General features: G+C 43.0%; 1 pseudogene; it reads right to left on the bottom strand.

Moving 5' to 3' along the window:
- Positions 1-1,901: 1,901 nt before the first annotated feature.
- On the bottom strand, positions 1,902-4,356 carry LOC123099862 (DEAD-box ATP-dependent RNA helicase 21-like; annotated as a pseudogene).
- Between the last annotated feature and the right edge of the window lie 19,764 nt (positions 4,357-24,120).

Genomic DNA, 24,120 nt, shown 5'->3' with positions numbered 1-24,120 from the left:
GCCGATATATTATGCTCAATAGGTGATCCAGCAACAACATATGGATTATTTGCATCTACAAAGGGGAATTGAGTATTCATATTACCTTGGTAGATTGCAGCAACTTGATGACGATCTCTTCGTAGCAAGAACGGGTTGGAGACCGTCCAAAGCTTCGTTCCCCAGCGGAGTCGCCAAAAAGTGTGTTCGCACACGAACACGTCACCGTGTACCTCCAATGCCGAGGGTGATGCACCGCAGCTCGCGTCGAAGAAGGCCCGCCGGAAGCGCGGTACGCAAGACAATCCGGCGGGCGCTTTTGAAGACCCGAAACCCCACACGTCCGGGAGGAACCCCGTCTGGGCGCGCGGCGGCTATGGGCTGCCCTAGGTCGACCTGATCGCCCCTAGGACCTCGAGGTTCGCCACCCTGCAATGAACAAGAACGAACGAAGAACGAGGAAGAAGAAGAACAAGGGAGAGAGATAAAAGTAAAGATAAAAGTGGTAGATGATTGTTTGATTGTGTGTTGTTGTTCAATCGGCCGTCACCTCTTGTCTATATAAGAGGCGGGTGGACTTCCCGTACAAGAAAAAGACTTGCCTAGCCGTCCAAATCATTAAAACCTAATAAAACACGGACTATTCACGATCCCCGGCCCGGATGTCCGGCTCAAGACCCGGATGATCCGGCCTAGCCCAGTTTTTTGACAGCAGCTCACTGTTTTGGCTCTAGAAGCCTCATATGACCTCGGATTTAGACATTTTTTATATCCAAATCAACCGTCTCGACGAGACGCACAATTTTCATGTTGAACACTTTTTCATATGAGGCCATCTCGGGGGTGTTTCGAGCCGTTTTCTAAAGTCTGCAGCAGAAAAACGTGTCCGGACACCCGGACGATTGCCCGGATTGTCCGGCCTTTACCCGGATCATCCGGAAGTTGATCCAGATCATCCGGCTTCAACTTTTAGCTTCTGTTCTTTTGGTCAATTTTTCGGCCCTCGGCCGGATGATCTGGACCCCGGTCCGGATGATCCGGCCATACAGTGCTGCAGCACACAGTTTTGACTGTAACTTTTGCATACGAACTCGGATGGGGATGATCTTTATATCAAAATCGTCCGTCTCGACGAGACGAAGAACTTTGCAGTTGTAACTTTTCCCATCCGAGGTATTCTTAATTACGTTTCATGCCATTCTTTAATCAGGTGTCAACACGGGTATCTCCGAAATTGTCATATCTTCTGCACTTGAGCTTCTTTTGGTCCATCTTCATATTTATTTCGATCATCTTGACGAAGGCCATCAAATGGTGACATAAACTCATAATTCTAACATCATCTCATTATAGCCTCAAGTCACTCTTTGTCATCATGCCATTTTCGAGCGTCAACAAGCACATACACAGAACGACATCTTCAATTGCTCCTGGCTTTCAAACGAAGTATGAAATATATTGGGCGCAAACCGTTAATTCTTTCCGGTCGCACGTGTTGCATCGTTCGTCATTATCACAAACAAAAATATGCATCTCGATTGGCAAACACAGACGAATTCTAGCTCAGAACGAAGCTGCCAAGATACAATTAATTGCGTGCAAAGCTGAACAACGCATGCACTTTACATGGTTTATCAATCGGGGAACTTTGTTTTCTACTATTTCACTTTGGAACTGTGTAAGCTCGCCAAGAGCCCAAGTGACCAGCTGCTTGAAGAGCTATGCGAGGTCAAGTAGTCCGATAACCAAATAAAAGCATTACAAGGTACTATACACAAACAAAGAAAGGGACAACTAATCATATCATAAATGTTCAAGTTTTAATATTTCGCATGTAATCTCAATGTCTTCTCATAGAGGCAAAAGAGCATGACTACAAAAGTCTTGGCTCCTACCAAGGCGAATGGTTAAACAATGCGAGGTTATTCGTCCTGATCATCCTCATCATTCAAAATGGGAAAGGTGGGAGGCCAGATAGTCATAAGGGGAAATATAGTTGTACAATATATACCCTGCACCTTGATCTCATATACCGTCTCCTTCCTGCTCCTCAGGTCAACAGAAATGATAGCTCTCCTTGTCCACGAACATAAGAATACAAGTCCACCATCTTCCCCGACCCCCCACACCCAAAATCTCTCACGACGGTGGTGTGCTACACGTACGAGAAACCGGTCCACCAGCTCCCACCTGTCTTCACCATTGCCGTCCATCTCGAGGTGCCAGACACAAAGATGAAACTCGTCTTCGTGGAGGAGAAAGAGCCCAGAATCATCTCTATGCCAGAGCTTGAAGTTTGCGTTGACTTTCTCCGGGACTTTTATGAAAGAGAGTTGTGGATGTGGGGTAATAAAATCCAACCCACAAATGTAGTCATTGCTGGTCACGATGTAGAGCTTGTCATGGACAATCATCATTGAGCGAACAAAATTTGATGGCACGGGGACGCCTCGTGCCTGGCGAGCTCCGGCGGCACGGGACTATTGCTCTGCGCAAGCATCTGCTTAAGATCGAAGAAAATGTCAGTGTTCTCCAGGGTCAAAAACGATGTCGAGAGCCCCTTCTTCCCCGCGCGCCCCGTCCTCCCGATACGATGCGTGTACAGATAAATCGAGCTAGGCATCTCGTAGTTGATCACGTGAGCGACCTCCGGGACGTCGATGCCGCGGGCGGCGAGGTCGGTGGCCACGAGGACGTCGAACCTGCCGTTCCTGAACCCGTCGAGGCTGGCCTTCCTCTCGTCCTGCGACTTCCCTCCGTGCATCGCCGTGACCCGGCACAACCCCGCGTTTTCCACGTCATGGGCGAGCTTCTCCACGGCGTTCTTGGTGTTGCAGAACACGATGGCCGTCCTGTCCTTCCCGAGGTCGGCGAGGATCCTCTTGAGCCGTGGCATCTTCTCCTGGACCTTCACCATGACCACGCTCTGGGTGACGAGGTCCGCGGCCTTGCCGGCGGAGCCGACGGTGACGACCACCGGGTTCCGCAGGTACTTCCTGGCGAGCCGCTCCACGGCCGGCGGCATGGTGGCGCTGAACATGTGGGTCGTTCTGTAGGTCCTCGCCTCGTCCAGCTCCTCGTCCGCGTTCTCCGGCTTCAGGTGGCTCGACGGCATTGCGTCGAGCACGCCGACGACCTGCGGCTCGAATCCCATGTCGATCATCCTGTCGACCTCGTCGAGCACCACGTAGCTGCACCTGTTGAGCACGGCGTACCTGCTCTCCAGGCAGTCGAGGAGCCGGCCGGGCGTCGCCACGATCACCTCGCACCCCCGCTCGAGCATGCTGGCCTGCTTCTGGATCGTGGACTGGCCGTCCGACTTGCCACCGACAATGGACACCACCCTGATGCCTAGGCACGCAGCAAGCTTCACCGTCTCCCTCTCAATCTGCTGCGCGAGCTCCCGGGTCGGCGCCAGGACGAGCGCGTACGGGCCCTCGTCCGCCTCGCCGTAGCTGGTCGGCGGCGGCATGCGGGAGATGTAGGCCAGCATGGGGAGCACGAAGGCGTCTGTCTTGCCGGAGCCGGTCTGGGCTACGCCGATGACGTCGCGCCGCTGGAGGCCGAGCGGCACGGCGGCCATCTGGATCGGCGTCGGCTTCCGGTAACCGGCCCTGTCGACGTTGCGGAGCAAGTCAGCCCCGAGCCCGCTCTCCGCCCAGCTCCGCATGGGCCGGGGCACGCGGGAGCCCCTGTAGGAGATGCCGAAGTCCTCGCGCAGGATCCGCCAGTCGCGCTCCGTCATCTTCTCGGCGCGCTTGGCCGTCCAGTGCGTGTCCACACGCATGTCCAGGGCGTCGTACGTCGCCGCGGCGCCGGACTCCTTGTGGAGCGCGGCCGCCGCGGCCTTCTTCTGCTCGCGCCGGTCGATGCCGGCGAGGAAGCCGCGGCCGTAGAGCAGCAGGGCGGCGTGCGGAGGCTGGTTGTCGGCGGCGTCGACGCGGCTGGTGTCCTCCGTGCTCGCCCAGTCGGAAGCGGGACCTGTCCCGCGGCTTGGCGGCCGTCTTGGGCTTCTTGTCCTTGGATCCGCCGAGGTACTGCTCCCTGATCACCTCCAGCTCCTTCTCCCGCGCCCTCTCCACCGCCCGATCTTTCTCCCTGCCGTCCCTGTCCCGATCTCTGTCGCGGCGATCACGGTGCCGGTCCTGGCAGTCTCGGCGTGATAAGGAGGAATCGTGATGGGGAGGCGGCGGAGTGGGGTGCGCGGAGCGACGCTGGTCGGCGACGGCGGCGTGGCGGCGCTCGAGGGCGAGGCGCTGGCGTTTTTCCCGGGAGAGGAACACCGGGCTCGGCTCCGCGGCGTCCAACGTTCGCTTCATGGCGGCGCTGCTGGCAGGAGAGGACGCGCGGCGGTCAGTGGTCGGCTTGCAGTGCACCGGACGGGAGGGAGGGAGGGAGGATCTGATGCTGCTTCTTCTGTACATATAAAGGCCGGATCAGGCGCCGACGCCGACTCGGAGGGGAGTTCGTATCCGGCACGGTCAACGGCTGAAAATGGCGGCACATTACCGCGGACCATAATCATCGCGCGAAGAATCCATGATGCCTATTATATTTGGCTGCCACGTATTAAGAATTCGGCATCATCTTTTTTTTTTCTTTGAACAAAGTACAGATGCAGGCACACGGAGAACTATAAGAGAGAAATTATGTAACCACCATGTAACTTTCTTTTTCGTGAGAACCAGCATGTAACTCTTTAAAAAAACTTTCAATTTATTCATCTCCAATCATAATCATGATAGTACCAAGAACATCAGAAATAATAAAATTACATCCAGATCCGTAGGCCATTATTGACGACTACAAGCACTGAAGCGAGACGAAGACGCGTCACTATCATTGCCCCTCCCTCGCTGAGCCGGGTAAAAGCAGTAGACAGTCGAAAAGTAGAAGCGGCCGTCGATGAAGAGTAGCGTGGATCGAAAGCATGGCTAGCATGTAACTTCATAGTTTAATTTTGCATGGCCAGCCTTTGAGAAGCCATGTACCACAATGCTTACACTCTTTCAATCATATTTTAATTTCAGGCTATTTTGCACACTGCAAAATTGTTTTCACATTTCTTTATAGTTAACCAGTTTCAAAACACAGCTTTCATTTATTTCCAAATATAGATTTTGGCCCATTCAAAAATATTAATGTCCTTCTCATTTCCAAGCAGAGATTTTGATAATAAAAAAACTGGTTTCACTCATTTGAAACACTTATTTCACTCATTTTAAAGCTTATTTCACTTTTTTCAGAAAGAATTAATTCACTCATTTGAAACACCATTTCACTCAATTGGAAGAAAAGGATTCACCTAATTTAAAACGGATTTCCATCGTTCCAATAAAAACATATCACTCATTTCAAAAAAACATGATTTCACTAATTTCAAAAAAAAAATCACTCATTTCACAAAATGATTTTGATTCGATTGAAAATAATAATGATTTTACTAATTACAAAACTCATTTCACTAAAGTCAAACAACAAATTTCACACATTTAAAAAACAATCAATTGATTCCAAAAATCGATATTTCTAAATTCAAAAAATTATTTCACTTGTTTCAAAAAAAAATTCTCATTCCCAAAAACGTACTTCACTCGACCAAAAGAACTAATTTCACTTATTGCAAAAATTTTTTGTTGAAATAAGCAGCTTCACACATAAGCAGTTTCACTGAAATAAGCAACTCCACTTGTATTGCGCAAGTATTAGCTTCACACTGATATTTGGTCTTGTTCATGAAAATCACAAAACGGGTTGTTTCGCACTATCAAATAGATTGAGTGAAATAAGTTAATAGAAAATCTTAAATTGAAATGTGTCTGAAATGTATCCAAGAGCTTATTATAATGGTCTTGCTGCCAAGAGTTCAAATATATAAAAAATGATTATGTTTTAAGAGATATGAATCATGTAAATTGTGGCAATAAAATAAAAGTTGTGTATTCAGAGAGAGAGAGAGAGAGAGAGAGAGAGAGAGAGAGAGAGAGAAAGTTTGTGCTTGAGTCCGAAAAGAAAGAGTCTATTATCAGAAGAAAAGAGGGTTCATATATTTTAAAACGGGAAAAAAATGATTCTGTTCAAATATATAAATGTTTGGATAGTAAGAAAATGTTCATTGTCATTAAATAAATGCACAACGTGTATTCGAAAAATGTTACCGTGTAATTTTTGTATGATGTATATCATGTATTAAAAAAAGGTCCAATGAGTATTAGAAAAATGTTCCACGTGTACTCTAAAAACATACACTGTATACCGAGAAAAAACTAGAGTTCAAAAAAAGAAAACTGATAAAAGAACCACCAAGAAATGAAAAGGAAAAGCAAAAAAAACAAAGGAAACCAAGAAAGAAGAAAAAAAAGACAGGTATAACGACGAAAGAAAGAAAAAACCCAGAAAAATTAATGAGAAAAACAAAGAAAACCAAAGTAAACTGAAGAAAAAACAGGACTGGGCGAAGCTACAGCGACCCCTACGAGCGGCAACGACTTCCGTGCTAAATGGGCCAGCCCGCTAGTGGTAGCCCGTAGGCCGTTCCTATTAGGAATAAGTACGCGCGACACATAGCTGCCCCGTGTTTATCAGCCCGCCGGACACCCCACCTCAAAAAAAAATTTTACACCCCACCCTCTCTGGAAAAAATCAGCATTTACAAAATTTCGACCGTTTCACCAAAAATATAAACTTTATAATACCTAATATTTCTTATATTCTGGGAATAATTTTCGAAAACCAATTTTTTTCGAAATTTCAAAACACAAACATTTTCTGAAATACACGAACTTTCCTTTGTGCGAGCTATTTTTCAGTATGTGCACAATATTTTAAACTGAAATTTTTGTGCTAAAAACACGAATAATCTTTCTAAAAATGGAACATGTTTTGAAATTCTGAACAAATTTTGAAAATGTGAACAAAATCAAAAATCCGCCAATTTTTGAAAAACTGTTCACACAAGCAAACTTTGAAACTCTGAACGTTTATGAAAACACAAACAAATTTTGAAGTTCCGAGCATTTTTTAAAATTGCGAACAATTTTTAAAAGTGCTAAGAAAATTTTGAAACCCCGAACAATTTTTCGAAAATGTCAAAAATAAAAAAATGTTTTTTATAAAATAGTAAAAATTCCTGCAAACGTGTTCAAAATTTAGATTTTTTTTCTTTATTTTTTGACTAAAAATAATCAAAATTGTAATATGTTGGACATTTTCTGAAATTTGCGATTTTCCAAAAGAAACACAAAAACAAAAGGAAAAAATATAAACTAAACCAAAACCAAAAAAACAAGCTTAGAAACCTTCTAGAAGGTTCCTAAAACTGGCAAAGAACCTTATAGAAGATTCAAAATACTGGTGGCTCCAATGCTTAGATTGGTCGGGCTATTATACGATCGGGTGAGCAATTACCTGACTATTTGCCATAAATTGCGGCAAAAATATAAACTGTAGGAACTCATCCACTACTTCGTCCGTCTTGCTGTATCAAGAAGGCGAAGACGTCACCGAGTTAGACGTGTGCTGAACTCGAAGGTGTCATACGTTCGGTACTGGATCAGTTGGATCACGAAGACATTCGACTACATCAACCGTGTTAATAAACGCTTCCGCTTACGGTCTACGAGGTACGTAGACACACTCTTCCTTCTCGTTGCTATGCATCTTCATGGATATATCTTGCGTGAGCGTATAATTTTTTTATTTTTATGCAACGTTTTCCAACAGTGGCATCCGAGCCAGGCCTATGCGTAGATGATATGACGAGTATAACACAAAGAGTTGTGGACGGTGATAGTCATGCTACTGTAACATCCCAAAATTCTAAATTTTGGAATGTTATAATAAATAAATAGTTTGATTGATTGTTTGATTGCTTGAGTGAAATTGAGTGAAATTTGAAATTTGTTGAAAGTTAAATGAGAGGGAATAAAATGACTTTCCCAACCTTTCATCTTGCTTTTATGGTCTCTGTGAATTCAAATTCATTTCATCACAAAACCCTAGAGAAAAGATGACATGACTTCTTCCATTTAAATAAATGAAAAGGGTTTTGAAAAGATTTGAATTTCCATTTAAAACCATTTCAAATTGAGAAACTTTAAGCAACTCAATGATTTTCATGAGAGAAGATAAAATGACTTCTTCAAAACATATGAAATATGAGTTGGGAGTTTAAAAGAAATCCAATTTAAAGTCCCTTTGAAAATTATTTTCAATTTAGACTTATTTGGGTTTTATTCAAATTATTTTTCTCCAAAAATACAATATATGGAAAAAAGGGTAAAATGATTCCCTACATCAGAAAATTGGAGAGAAATAAATTTGAATTAAATTTGGTATTTTTTAAAAATGATTTTATTGGGTTTTATTGTAGTAGGAGCACTCTTTGTTTTATTTGAATTTGTGTGGATTTTATTTGAATCTAGATTAATGTTCTTGTTGTAGAAAATGTTTTTCTGAAAATTTTGATATAAAATATGCCTATATATCATTTTTATTATTTGTTTTTTTTATTTTTCCTGTGTATGTTTAAAAAAAACTTCCTACGACTGGGTCGGCCCAGCCTAGCCGCGTCGTCACCGACCCTGGGCAGGTCTCCGTTGCCCGCACGCCGCCGCCGCCGCCGTGCTCCGCCCTGCCTCTCCCGCCGCCTTCGCGCCCTCCCCCAGGCCTTTAAATAGCCGCGGACCCCGGATCCCCTCGATCCCCGCAACGGCCGCCTCCCGCCGCCGCTTGCTGCCCACACTCGCCGGAGACGTCGCACTCGCAAGAGTTGCCGCCGCCGCCAAGCTTCCTCGCCGTCGCCCCGCTCCTCCCCGACCCCCGCATCCACCACCCACTTCACCGTCGCGCCGCGCCGCCCCTCCCCGACCTCTCCGTTGCCCTCCTCGACCACCGGAGTCGCCGCCCCATTGACGTTCGAGCCACCGCCGCTGTCTCCCTCGCCGCCGGCAGCCACAGTCGCCGCGGTACGCATCGTCTCTCCCCTCACCGTCCGATCTGGATCTGACGGTCCAGATCATCTTGTTTTTTTTCTCGAATCATTTTAGTTTAAGTAACAAACGTTCGTAGTTTAGACTTTGCATCGAACGAATTTGTTCGTTAGCGTTCGGCGGCAAATGTTCGTTAGATAGTTTTTTTCTTTTTCTTTTTCTGTTTAATTCGGCCAGGGACTCGTATGTAATTAGTTTCTTCATAGATTAGTCCCTAATCTTAAAACGATCACAACTTTTTGCTCATTAGTCGGAATTAGACGAAACCAACGCCTACTTCTTTGTTATGATCCCCTCTATCAAGTAAAACAACTTAATCATATTTCTGAAAGTTTTAAAATTTGAATTCAAATTGTTTAGTATTTGAACTTCGTTTGATAGTAACTCGAGTTTTATAACTCCGATTTAGTTGATTCTTTTTGCAAATCGAAGCTATTGACCTACACTTTCTGATAAGGCCAAATTCACATAATTTTGGTACTGTTAGGAATTGTTTAATGTGCAAGAGTCATTTGCTTGGTTTCGAAGTTTTTCGGATTGTTTTCGTCGTTCTTTCTGATCTTTTGAGTGATTGCTTATGTGTGGTTACTACTGTTTGCTTATGATAGATTGAACGGAGTGTGACGAATAGAACTATCAGGAGTTGAGTGTGAATCATCTTCGTCAACTGTACAGGAAAGTTCACACTTTGATCATACTTTTCATGCCCAATTTTTATGCATTAGTTTCAACCCTTAAACATTGTATGGTTAGGAATTGATAACATGTGGGTTTTGGGAAGTAGTTGATGAGGTAGGAACCTATTGTCCTGCATTCAAACCTTGGGAGTTACTTCTACGTTATGCTCATACTGCTATGCTATGCTCGTAGACGTGGTTGGGTTTGAGTGTATTCATGACAGATGTGAGAGTTATTATTACTGGTTAACTTAAGGTGGCTACTTTAATACACATCTGGATGGAATGGTAGGGGCACCCTGGAGTACCTAGTGGTTTGCCCGGGCACCTGGAGAACCCAGTGCTTGCCCAAGGGGATCCCGGAGTACCCGTGTGATCACCCTATGGAATACCACCCAGGCTCAAAGGGATCATAAGATTTATTCATGCTAGAAACTTCCGTGTGCAGCCATAAGCCATTATGGGCTCTGGCATAGTTGAGTAAGTTGCGTGAGCTCTTGAAGAGGTGGACTAGCAGATGTAGGGGGATTGTAGGTGGAACAGTCTACCCGGAGTAGAGAGTAAATATTTCTGAAAGAATGTGTCTCGATCATCCGTTTCTCAAACATCATGTAGTGCGAGAAATACAACGGAAGAGATTGAGTCTTGTGGGTAAAGTGCGCAAACCTCTACTGAGTGTACAAACTAATCATGGCTAACCGTGTCCCCGATTATGGTCATCTTGAGTATCTGGTTCTTGGAGTATCATGTTGATCTCATCATGTTACTTAAATAATTTGTTGGGTTATTGATGTTAATTTTGCATTGAGTTGGAGGAACCTTCTCAATAAAAAAATTCAACCTACCTTGTAGTTAAATAAAATATATTCCTTTGCAGTAGGGAAAATTGGCTTTATGCAAAAATAGTAACCATAGAGCTTTTCCACCAGCCATATTGCATGTAGTGATAGCCATTGTTCATTATTATCCTATGGTGTGAATTTGCCAGTACATTCAATGTACTGACCTACATGGCTGCAACGTCTCGTGTTGCAGGAATCTTACGACGAGTAAATGATACGTTAGGGTTATGGTTTCTACACTCAACTTTGCCGTTGGTGTTGATGGGAATCCACAACCTTGTTGTTTCTTCCGCTCTATGGATTGAGGTAATAGTATTTACGTTACTTTATACATGTGATTTACCTCCGTTCACTACAAGAAATATGTCAACTAGTGACCTTCTGTCAGTGACCCTGGAAGAATTGGTCATAGATCTATGACCATTTCAGACCAATTGGTCAAAATCTGTTCGGGGCGCTCCAAACCCTAAACCATTGCGACCATTTTGGTCAGAAAGGTCGTAATTTCCTTAAACGAAATGGTCACAAAGCAAACAGTGCTAGTCCGCTGCCTTATTTCTAGTCGTTAACGAAATGGTCATAGCCTTGTAGATTGTGCTGGGTTGTGATGACTAGGCGCCATCTCATCAGTTTTGTCTATGTGTCATGTCCATGTGGCAGTTATTGCCCTAGGTTGTGAAGCAACCTATATTTCTGTTATTCCAAATATTCCCAAAAAATTCTCATAAATGTTTTGGATCATATCTTCATCAAATATGTCAAAAACATTCCTTGCCTAGTTCAAAAATAATTTGAAAATATTCATTTTCCTATTTTGTTCAGAGCAGCACTTTGTGAAGGAAGTACCACTTTGGCATGTCCAAATAGTATCCATTTTCTACAGTGCTTTCCCATGCCCAAATAACCATCCTCCACCAAATGCCAACTCAATCCATTCATTATTTTGAGCCTAGCTTCAACATTCGTATTTATGTCCAGTGTGGTACTTTGCAAAGCAAGTACCACCTAGGCTCCTCCTTTTGAGCTGAAAATTTGTGAAGATGGTCTTCTTAGTAACTAATCATCTTCAGCCAAAACTCACGCCCATTAGCCATGTACATTTCTCGTACCGTTAATCAAACACTTGGCTGCTAATTCATGTTTGAGCATCGATCGGTCTCCTCGTGAGAATCTTATGTTGTAATTTTCTTCCTAGCACCTACCTGGGGAGTTCCCAACCCACTAGACATGCCTAGGCCGCCCAGAACACATGGCAATGCCACGGCCACACGGTGACCTCGCGGCGGGCATGTGAGTTCACGCGCTCTAGAGTTGGGGCCCTTGGCCACCGCCCAAACCTCGACATATCGCCACCAAACCATGTATTTATGGTTAAATAGGTACTTATGTAACTAGAAATGATTTTTGGAAAAAATAAATAGCAAACTATGAGGCAGCCGCAGTTCAAATTTGACCCGCTTCCAACTGAATCGGCGAGAATTTGTCTTTTTCACCAGAGGTGGATCAAAACTTTTTACACCCAACCATTTTCTCAATTGTGCATTAAATATGTCCTAGTATTTTACAAAATTGATTTGGTCCAATTTTGCAACAATTATTATGGAGGTCCTTCACAAAAAAACCTCCTTTTGGGCTCTCGAAAAATGGAAAATGGTTTTTTCGTCCAAAGAAAATGAAAACTTACTTAGGCAACATTGTTTTCCATTTCAATATGCACTCTTGTGCACAATATGAGATCATTTGAACAAACTATGCCATGAATGTGGCCATAAGATTGATCATTTGGCTTGAAAGCCATGAATCTTCACACTTGATAGCTCGTTTCTGAGAACACTTTTTAAAAATAATTGTCGTATTACAAGTTTGTTATTTTTCCTGGGAACTTGGCCACATATAATGACACAATGCGAAGGTTTCCCAATTTTTTGATTTTTTTAATTGTTTATGCCCGTTTCAAAATGCGGTCAAAACGGCGGGAATGACCGTTCCTAGCTAGTGGTTGAATTTTGGAAATTTTTTGATGTTTCTTTGATCAAATAGATACTTATGTACCTAGAAATGATTTTTGGAAAAAATAAATAGCAAACTACAAGGCAGCTACAGTTCAAATTTAACCCGCTTCCAGCTGAATCGGCGGGAATTTGTCTTTTTCACGAGAGGTGGATCAAAACTTTTTACACCCAACCATTTGGTCAATTGTGCATTAAATATGTCCTAGTATTTTAGAAAATTGATTTGGTCCAATTTTGCAACGATTATTTGGGAGGTCCTTCACAAAAAAACCTCCTTTGGGGCACTTGAAAAATGGAAAATGGTTTTTCCGTCCAAAGAAAATGAAAACTTCCCTAGGCAACATTGTTTGCCATTCCAATATGCACCCTTGTGCACAATATGAGATCATTTGAACAAACTATGCCATGAATGTGGCCATAAGATTGATCATTTGGCTTGAAAGCCATGAATCTTCACACTTGATAGCTCGTTTCTGAGAACATTTTTTAAAAATAATTGCCGTATTACAAGTTTGTTATTTTTCCTGGGAACTTGGCCACATATAATGACACAATGCGAAGGTTTCCCAATTTTTTGATTTTTTTAATTGTTTATGCCCGTTTCAAAATGTGGTCAAAACGGTGGGAATGACCGTTCCTAGATAGTGGTTGAATCTTGGAATTTTTTTGGTGTTTCTATGATTAAATAGATACTTATATACCTAGAAATAATTTTTGGAAAAAATAAATAGCAAACTACAAGGCAGCTACAGTTCAAATTTGACCCGCTTCCAACTGAATCAACGGGAATTTGTCTTTTTCACGAGAGGTGCATCATAACTTTTTATACCCAACCATTCGGTTATTTGTGCATTAAATATGTCCTAGTATTTTAGAAAAAAAATTTGGTCCAATTTTGCAACAATTATTTGGGAGGTCCTTCACAAAAAAACCTCCTTTTGGGCACTCGAAAAATGGAAAATGGTTTTTCCGTCCAAAGAAAATGGAAACTTCCCTAGGCAACATTGTTTTCCATTCCAATATGCACCCTTGTGCACAATATGAGATCATTTGAACAAACTATGCCATGAATGTGGCCATAAGATTAATCATTTGGCTTGAAAGCCATGAATCTTCACACTTGATAGCTCGTTTCTGAGAACACTTTTTAAAAATAGTTACCGTATTATAAGTTTGTTATTTTTCCTCGGAACTTGGCCACATATAATTACACAATGCGAAGGTTTCCCAATTTTTTGATTTTGTTTTGAAATTTTTATGCCCGTTTCAGAATGCGGTCAAAACCGCGGGAATGACCGTTCCTAGCTAGTGGTTGAATCTTGGAATTTTTTTGGTGTTTCTATGATTAAATAGATACTTATGTACCTAGAAATGATTTTTGGAAAAAATAAATAGCAAACTACAAGGCAGCTACAGCTCAAATTTGACCCGCTTCCAACTGAATCAGCGGGAATTTGTCTTTTTTACGAGAGGTGGATCAAAACTTTTTACACCCAACCATTTGGTCAATTGTGCATTAAATATGTCCTAGTATTTTAGAAAATTGTTTTGGTCCAATTTTGCAACAATTATTTGGGAGGTCCTTCACAAAAAAACCTCCTTTTGGGCACTTGAAAAATGATTAAAAATAGCTAGAAAGATCATAAATGCATAGAAATTGGTTCTTATCCACAAAATGTGGTCTAACTCTAGTGAAAATTTGTGTGGTCCATTTTGCAAAATATTTTTGATATCTACTTCATAAAATCCCTCTATTTTTAATACTTAGATACTTTTTTAAATCACTGGTTTTCTGAACCAATCAGGATTCTTCCCACGGATCGATGACATGGCACCCATCCATCCATCCATCCATCCATCCATCTCACCATCCCACATCCATCCATCCATCTATCTACAGAAAAAAATAAAACAAAATGAAAAAGAGATACCCCCCACAGCCCAAACCCTAGCTCACATCACACCCACCGCCATCCTCCCCCATCGCACCCCTCCTCCCGATCTCCTCGCGGCCGCCGCCACCTCCCGATCCAATCTCTCCCCGCCGCCTCCCGATCCTTCCGCCGCCGCCCCGTCCTTCCCAGCAGCGGAGCGAGACGGACGAGCGCCACCGCCTCCCCCCACCAAAAAGCGGCGCGACAAGGCAAAAGGGCAGCAAACCCTAATCCCCGCGCGCCACCGCCTCTCTCTCTCGGCGCCCAAATCCGGCCCTCGCCCGCGATGGCTGAGGCTCTAGCGGCGAGCCGCAGGGCGGAGGAGGCGAGGAGCCGGCGCCGCGTGGAGGAGGAAGCGGAGGCGGCGGCCGCCACCGACGGGGACGGGGACAGTAGCGTCTACACCTCCGAGGACGAGGGCACGGAGGACTACTGCCGCGGCGACTACCACGCCGTCCGCCCCGGTGACACCTTCAAGCAGGGCGCCTATGTCGTGCAGTCCAAGCTCGGCTGGGGCCACTTCTCCACCGTCTGGCTCGCCAGGGACACCGCCCACTCCATACATGCTGACCACCCCCTTCACCTCGAAATCCCCTGTTGAATCACTCCTTAGGATTCGCAAAGATATTTAGGGAAAAAAATATCGATCTGGATGCAGCGGTTTGCCTGCCCACCAACTGTTCGCTCTTTTGCCTCAGGGCATATGCAGAAATTCCAAGTCCATTTCTCGTTAAAACTGTTCTATCCCTCAATCCTATCACCCTGCATGAGTTTACTCCTCTTGGTTCAGGCTGCTGTTGTCTAGTGTTTGTGAAGCTGTTGGTTATGTGTGCAGAGGTATGTGGCCCTCAAGGTGCAGAAGAGCGCACAGCACTACACGAAGCCTGCCATGGATGAGATCAAGATCTTGAGGCAGATTGCCGATGGTGACCCTGAAGACTCCCGTTGTGTTGTCAAGCTTCTTGACCACTTCAAGCACTCAGGCCCCAATGGGAGCCATGTCTGCATGGTGTTTGAGTTTCTTGGTGACAACTTGCTCACCCTGATCAAGTACACTGACATGTCTATATCGACAAGTGCTACATTACCTACAGCTACTACCCCCACTATTTCATGAATGGTTGATTACAGTAGTTCTTTCTGCAGTAATTTTAGTGTTTCATAGATTATGATTACAGATGTATGTTCATGAAAGATGAGTAGTTTCAGTTATTTCCCAACTTGAAAGAAACCGGAATAGGCAGTAGTAGGACAATGAGTCATCCTGCACTAGTACAAGTAGTATTATACGAGTCAGTGTAATACATATGGTGTTGATTTTGAAATTTGATGCTCTCTAATGTCATTTCTGGTACCAAATTGCAATCATACGACATGTCTCATTTTGAAAATGAATATGGTACCTGATGTCATTTTTTAATTTACAATTGATCTAGTGTTTTTTCTACTTGGTAGATTAATTATCCTCCTTCCTTTTCTAATATGCGAACTTCTAATATGTGAGGTGCATAAGTGCATGATGTGCGGTTCGCCTTTGGCTGCTCCTGCTCGTCGGCGGTTTGGTTCAGCGTGACTTGGCAGTTGTGACCTGGCTGGTTTCATTCAGCTTCGAGCTGCCCACAGATGGTTTGTAGTTGTTGATTTTCTGTAGTTGTTGATTTGTAGTAGTTAATGTTGCTGATATATATGTTGTAAAAATGTCTGCTGATGTGTTGTAAAACAGCACAGATGGTAATTGATCACCTAGAGCCGTTGCTCTAGTGATGCCACACCTGTACGCTTGTAAACTTATGTTGTCTGAGTACTAAATACTTAGATTGGTAGTGTCATTATCATGTGCTGGCTTAGATCCATTTTGTTTTGGTTCATCCTGGAAGTTGTCATGCTCCGAGTGTGCTTGTAAGACAAGTTTACATATCTGTTGTAAGAAATGTTATTACATATACCTATTGAGCTTGCGCTTTGTTTGTTATACACCAGAATTGCTTTACATACCCATTCTAGATGGTCGTCACATAGGACTGCATGAGCTCTATTGAACCTGCTTCCTACTTGTACAATTTATGCCACATCGGAAGATTGCCTTTTGCATTTACGCTTGCTGTAAGTGTACTCGTGATATGTGAGACAAGTTTTGACTCTTTCAGGCTAGATCTATGACAATGTTATATTAATCAATTAGCTCGTGGGAATTGACTATATTGGTATTATAAGTGTTGCATGTGTAATTAATAAATGGCAGAAATAACACCTACTTGGAATCTCCCGGTCCTGGCATGTGTGATCTGACTGGGTTGCGTTGCTGTGTGGTTGCAGGACAAGGTGGTGAACCTGTTGTTCAAGAAGAGGCCGAAGCAGTTCGACATCGGTGGCGCCCTGCCGCCCAAGAAGGACCTCCACCGGTTTGTCAAGTGGCCCAAGGTCATGCGCATCCAGCGCCAGCGCCGCATCCTCAAGCAGCAAGGAGCCCAACAACCTCTACAATGTCCACTCCTACAAGTTCTCGAGTCCGTAGCTCTTTGCAGTATTTTTAACCCTTTTGTTTGCAAGTGTCTCTGCAAGGAGCTAACTTGCTGTGGGGCTGATGTGGTTTCAGGCTTGGCGAATAGCAAAACTGTGGCAGTCCAGCCATCAGCGGGAGAGGACAAGGCAGTTGTCCTGTCCACGACCAAGACCAAGAAGCAGAACACCCCTGCCAAGCTCCAGCACAAGACTCTGATGCGCAAGGAGTTCTGCAAGATGGCCAAGTATGTCAAGAATCAGGTATTAACTCTAGAGTTTTGTACTTGAATTGCCCTTATGCTTGGTTTCTAAGCTACAACTATAAGTCACGACTTGTCTTTGCTTCCTCCTTGAGTTCAGAGTTGTGGCATGGCATGCTTGATTTTGTGGTGGACTTGTGGCACTAATGATGCACCGTTGTTACACTGCCTTGTCTTGACTGAATGCATCTTGTCAGGTCATCCTAAGTTCAAGGATGTATTCTCTGGTTAGGAAATGATAGGCGCATATGCAGTTATTATGCTTCCCAGTTTGTTGACGAGCTATTTGTTTCAACCATGGAAATATATTTATAGTGTAATCAATCTCTTGTCATGCCATCTTCTGAAGTGACCAGTAAATGTGTAGCTCATCTCTATATCAGTTGTCCAGTACTCATAGGTGTATGTTTAATACATCTTGGAGGCCATTCTTTAACTGTAGTTCAACAATGTTTTCCCTCAATCATTACAGCTTGTTGTTTTGAGAAGTCACTTTGTTCTGCAAGTCGGACATAACTTCAGAAAAGTCTGATGCTTGCTGGGGTTGTTCCCTTAATTATGCAAAGTTTGAAAAGATTGAGACTGATCTTCTAGTGCTAAGTTTTGAGCGCTAACTCTAATTTATGTTCCTGTAGGAAATGGACTGATTCCTTTGAAATTCCCATGTTGTAAATAGTCCCTTACTCCACTCAGGTAACTCTATAATCTGTCCTGCTTCTAGGTTTCCAGCACTCGAATCTTTCGTTAGGAGAGCTTGAAGTTGTTGGTGTATTCTCAACCATTGAGCGATTTTAGTCATCCTCTTCACTGGAGTAACAATGGTCAAAACAACTCTTGTCTAGTCTCCAGGATAATAAATCATGCTCTTCTATGTTTCCAAAAATACTTGTACTCCATGTTTACAGAAAACAGCAGCAACACACATGTGTCCAAAAATACTGGAATAAATTAGCTATGGTCTGAGTAGCCTTTATATTAGGATCTGGTTGAGTCTCTATGATGTTCTCTCTTAGTGTCATGTCATGTCATGAGTTTTGAGTCGTGAATATATAACTGAGCTGTATAATCCTTTCCAGGTGATGACTTTGACCACAGAAGTACAACCAGGACAACCGTGCTGTTGGTGGTAGCTCCCAAGGTCCAAGGACAACTATATACTTTGACAGCAAAGAGCCAAGCAAGGGTGTGAACCATAGTTTCGGTTGATTTTGCCACCATGTTTTGGATTGCACGTACACTTCTTGGATATAAACTATAATTAGGCTTGTTCAAGCTATGTTACCGCGAACGTGCAGTCTTGTATGTTTTTGTGAATGTTGATCATATGAGTTCTGGATTTGATCATTTAATAAGAGAATTACTGATTGTTTGATTTTTAAATGTGTATAAATTGGAATCTGTGAATTAAAAAGACCAAATATTCTACTGGACCAAACAATATTTGGGCTCTAAGAAGGCTATGGCCCAAACAAATCACATCGTGCATTTCTTAGAAGCCAGAACAAAAAGGATAAATGAAATGGACATAAAAATGTTGGGCTTGGCCCATGAAGCCGTTCAAAAATTGATAAAAAATATATAGTAAAAAGGCTGAATTGTTGGGCTAGGCCCATGTAGAAAACCGAATTGGACCGGGCTGAATCTAGTGCCACATCAGCTTGCCACGCTGGATGCCTACGTGGCCTGGGGAGGTTGCTAGTGACCAAAATGCCACAATGGACATATTTTGGTCATAAATGTCTTCGACCATTCCAGAAGAAAGGTCGCTATAGTCAGTTTACGACCGCCAACTTTTGACCTTCTATTTTTGGTCACAAAAAGATCGCAAGTGAAAAACCATGACCTTTCAGTGACCAATAGTGGTGGTCACAAGTTGACATATTTCTTGTAGTGGTTATAAATACTCGAGTACTGTGTGTGTCAGCATACCGATCCAGGGATGACACTTAAGCACAGAGACTTGACCGTCTGAGGTCGGGTCGCTACAACTGCTTACCACCAATGTCTTATTTTGATTCGGCGGTATTGTGGGATGAAGCGGCCTGGACCAACCTTACATGTCCACGCACATGAGACCGGTTCCACCAACTGACATGCAACTTGTTTTGCATAAAGGTGGCTAGCGGGTGTCTGTTTCTTCTACTTTAGTTGAATCGAATTTGACTACGGCTGGTCCTTGAAAAAGGTTAAAACAGAAAACTTGATAATCACCGTTGTTGTTTTTGCGTAGATAAGAACGGTTCTTGCTAGAAGCCTGTAGCAGCCACGTAAAACTTGCAACAACAAAGTAGAGGACGTCTAACTTGTTTTTACAAGGCATGTCGTGATGTGATATGGTCAAGATATGATGTGATATATGTTGATATATGAGATGATCATGTTTTGTAATATTGACAACTGGCAGGAGCCTTAGGGTTGTCTCTTAATTATTCTATGAAATGCAAGCGCCATGTAACTGCTTTCCTTTATCGCTATGTGTTAGCCATAATTGTAGAAGCAATAGTTGGCGAGACAACCCCGACGCAATGATGGAGATCAAGGTGTCGAGCCAGTGATGATGGAGATCATGAAGATGCTTTGGAGATGGAGATCAAAAGCAAAAGATGATAATGGACATATCATGTCACATATTTTGATTGCATGTGATGTTCATACTTTATGCATCTTATTTTGCTTAGAATAGCAGTAACATTATAAGATGATCCGTTCACTAAATTTGAAGATAAAAGTGTTCTCCTCGAGTATGCACCGTTGTCAAAGTTCATCATTTCTAAGCACCTCGTGATGATCGGGTGTGATAGACTCTACGTTCACATACAACTGGTGTAAGACAGTTTTGCACATGCAGAATACTTGGGTTAAACTTGACGAGCCTAGCATGTACAGATATGGTCTCGAAACACTGAAGACCGAAAGGTCGAACGTGAGTCATGTAGTAGATATGATCAACATAGAGATGTTCACCATTGATGACTACCCCATTTCACGTGATGATCGGACAGGGGTTAGTTGATTTGGATCATGTATCACTTGGATAACTTGAGGGATGTTTATTTAAGTGGGAGTTCATTAGTAATTTGATTAATTGAACATAATTTATCATGAACTTAGTCTTAATAGTTTTGCATATCTATGTTGTAGATCAATGGCCCGTGCTACCGTTCCCTTGAATTTTAATGCGTTCCTAGAGAAAGCTAAGTTGAAAGATGATGGTAGGAACTACACAGACTGGGTCCATAACTTGAGGATTATCCTCATTGCTGCTCAGAAGAATTATGTACTTGTTGCACCGCTAGGTGACATTCTTGCTGCAAGAGCTACTCAGATGTTATGAACGTTTGGCAGGCTTGATCTGATGACTACTCGATAGTTCAGTGTGCCATGCTTTACGGCCTAGAACTGGGACTTCAAAGACGTTTTGAACGTCATGGAGCATATGAGATGTTTCAAGAGTTGAAGTTAATATTTCAAGCAAATGCCCGGGTTTAGAGATATGAAGTCTCCAACAAGTTCCATAGCTGCAAGGTGGAGGAGAATAGTTATGTCAGTGAACACATACTCAAAATGTCTAGGCATCAGAACCACTTGACTCAGCTGGGAGTTGAACTTCCATTTGATAGTGTTACTGACAGAGTTCTTCAGTCACTGCCGCCAAGATACAAAGACATCGTGATGAACTATAATATGCAAGGGGTTTCAAGAAAAAGGGATGGTTAACAAGACCACTAGTTTCAAGAAAAAGGGCGAGGGAAAGAAAGGGAACTTCAAGAAGAATGACAAACAAGTTGCCACTCCCAGGAAGAAGCCCAAAGTTGGACCCAAGCCTGAAACTGAGTGCTTCTACTGCAAAGAGAATGGTCACTGGAAGCAGAACTACCCCAAATACTTGGCAGATAAGAAGGATGGCAAAGTGAACAAATGTATATTTGATATGCATGTTATTGATGTGTACCTTACTAATGGTCGTAGTAGCGCATGGGTATTTGATACTGGTTCAGTTGCTCATATTTGTAACTTGAAACGAGAGTTGCGGAATAAACGAAGATTGGCTAAGAACGAGGTGACGATGCGCATCGGGAATGATTCCAAGGTCGATGTGATCACCGTTGGCACGCTACCTCTACATCTACCTCCATGATTAGTTTTAGACCTCAATAATTGTTATCTGGTGCCCGCATTGAGCATGAAAATTATATATGGATCTTGTTTATTGCGGGACTGTTATTCATTTAAATCGTAGAATAATGGTTGTTCTATTTATATGAGTAATATATTTTATGGCCATGCACCCTTAATGAATGGTCTATTCTTATTGAATCTCGATCGTAGTGATACACATATTCATAATATTGATGCCAAAAGATGCAAAGTTGATAATGATAGTGCAACATACTTGTGGCATTGCCGTTTAGGTCATATTGGTGTAAAGCTCATGAAGAAATGCTACTTCTTGATCTTGCGTTGGTTTTCCCCTTGAAGAGGAAAGGGTGATGCAGCAAAGTAGAGATATGTATTTCCATCAGTTAGAGAACCAATGTATCAATCCAGTAGGAGGCACAAGCAAGTCCCCAATATATGCACCTACACAAACTTTCAAACACTTGCACCCAACGCGATAAAGGGGTTGTCAATCCCTTCACGGTCAATTGCAATGGTGAGATCTGATAGAGATAGATATAAAAGATTGCTAAAACGGAAAACAAAATAAAAGTAAATAAATTGCAGCAAGATATTTTTGGGTTTTTTGGTTTATAGATCTGAAAATATATGATGGAAAATAGACCCGGGGGCCATAGGTTTCACTAGAGGCTTCTCTCTTGAAAGCAAATAATACGGTGAGTGAACAAATTACTGTCGAGCAATTGATAGAAAAGCGCAAAGTTATGACAATATCCAAGGCAATGATTATGCATATAGGCATCACGTCTGTGTCAAGTAGACTGAAACGATTCTGCATCTACTACTATTACTCTACACATCAACCAACTCCTTCATGCATCTAGAGTATTAAGTTCATAAAAACAGAGTAGCGCATTAAGTAAGATGACATGATGTAGCGGGATTAACTCAAGCAATATGATGAAAACTCCATCTTGTTATCCTCGATGGAAACAATGCAATACGTGTCTCACTATCCCTACTTTGTCACTGGATGAAATCACGCAAGATTGAACCCAAAGCCAAGCACCTCTTCCATTGCAAGAAATACCAATCTAGTTGGCCAAACCAAACCGATAATTCGAAGAGAAATATAAAGATATCAAATCATGCATATAATAATTCAGAGAAGATTCAAATAATATTCATAGATAAACTGATCATAAATCCACAATTCGGATCTCGACAAAAACACCGCAAAAAAAGATTACAACGGATAGATCCCCAAGAACATCGAGGAGAAAATTGTATTGAAAATCAAAGAGAGAGAACAAGCCATCTAGCTACTAGCTATGGACCCATAAGTCTGTAGTAAGCTACTCAGGCTTCATCGGAAGGGTAATGGAGTTGATGTAGATGCCCTTCGTGATTGATTCCCCCTCCGGCAGATCACCTAAAAAGGCCCCAAGATGGGATCTCATGGGAACAGAGGCTTGCGCCGGTGGAAAAGTATTTTCATGGACTCCTATGATGGTTTGGGAATATTTTAGGATTTATAGACCCGAGAGGGAGGTTGGTGAACTCCCGGGGGGGGGGGGGCACAAGCCAGGGAGGCGCACCCTGGAGGCTTGTCGCCTCCTCGGACTCTTCTGACTTGGACTCCAAGTTACTTGGGTGTCTCCTGGTCCAAGAAAAATCATTGCAAAAGTTTTATTCCGTTTCGACTCCGTTTGATATTTCTTTTCTGTAAAACTCAAAAACAAGAAAAAAAAACAGAAATTGGCACTGGGCTCTAGGTTAATAGGTTAGTACCAAAGATAATATAAAATAGCATATAAATGCATATAAATGCATATAAAACATCCAAAACAAATAATATAATAGCATGGAACAATAAAAAATTATAGGAAGGTGCAACTCTTTTTTTCTGAACATTGTGTGAGGTGCAACTCTACCTATATATAATAGTCTCTTTTTTCGAGAAAACTTCCGATCTATTCATTTTCAATCATGGCAGCCGCCAGAAATAATAGAAATTACATCCAGACTCGTAGACCACCTAGTGACGACTATAATCACTGAACCGAGTCGAAGGCGTGCCGCTGTCATCATTCCTTCCTCGCCGGAGTCGGGCACAATTTGTTCTAATAGACAGTCGGGAAGTCATCGTCCTAAGGCCCATAGGACCAGCACTGCAAAACATCAACCGCCGCCGATGAAGAATAACATAGATCGAAAGGATCAAATCTAAAGACACACGAACCTAGATGAACCACAACCAGATCTGAGCAAATCTACTGAGGATAGATCCGCCAGAGACACACCTCCACACGCCCACCAACAATGCTAGGCGCACCACCTGAACAAGGACTAGGCGGAGACTTTAGTCCGTCTTCAGGGAGCCGCCACCGCCTCGCCTTCCTGAGCAGGACACAAACCCTAACAAATCTCAAAGGAACGACTAACAACAGGGCCCTCCCGCCGGCCCTTGCCAGGACCCACCGCGCTCCAATGGCCCTAGGGGCACAGTCTAGAGAATGCTCATACCATTGCCCCTTCAGAAATGTCGGGCGCGACTTATTGGGTACAAAGTAACAATAAAGAGTTACAGAAAATGCCAATCCCCTTTTTTTGTTCAAATGGTGGCTGAGAATGGACTCTGTTATGCAGTGTACAGACCCGGGTTCAGGTGTGGGTTTGGTAGAGCTCGACCAGGGCGCATGTGATGATGGTGGGTTTGTAATATTTTTTGCAGATTTTGCAAAAAAAACGTTTGTATATATGTGAGTTTTTTTAAAAAAAATTGACTCTTTTTGTAAAAGAATC

This window comes from Triticum aestivum, chromosome 1B (assembly GCF_018294505.1).
Source record: "Triticum aestivum cultivar Chinese Spring chromosome 1B, IWGSC CS RefSeq v2.1, whole genome shotgun sequence".
Classification (NCBI taxonomy): domain Eukaryota; kingdom Viridiplantae; phylum Streptophyta; class Magnoliopsida; order Poales; family Poaceae; genus Triticum; species Triticum aestivum.
This window is presented reverse-complemented; position numbering and strand designations above follow the sequence as displayed.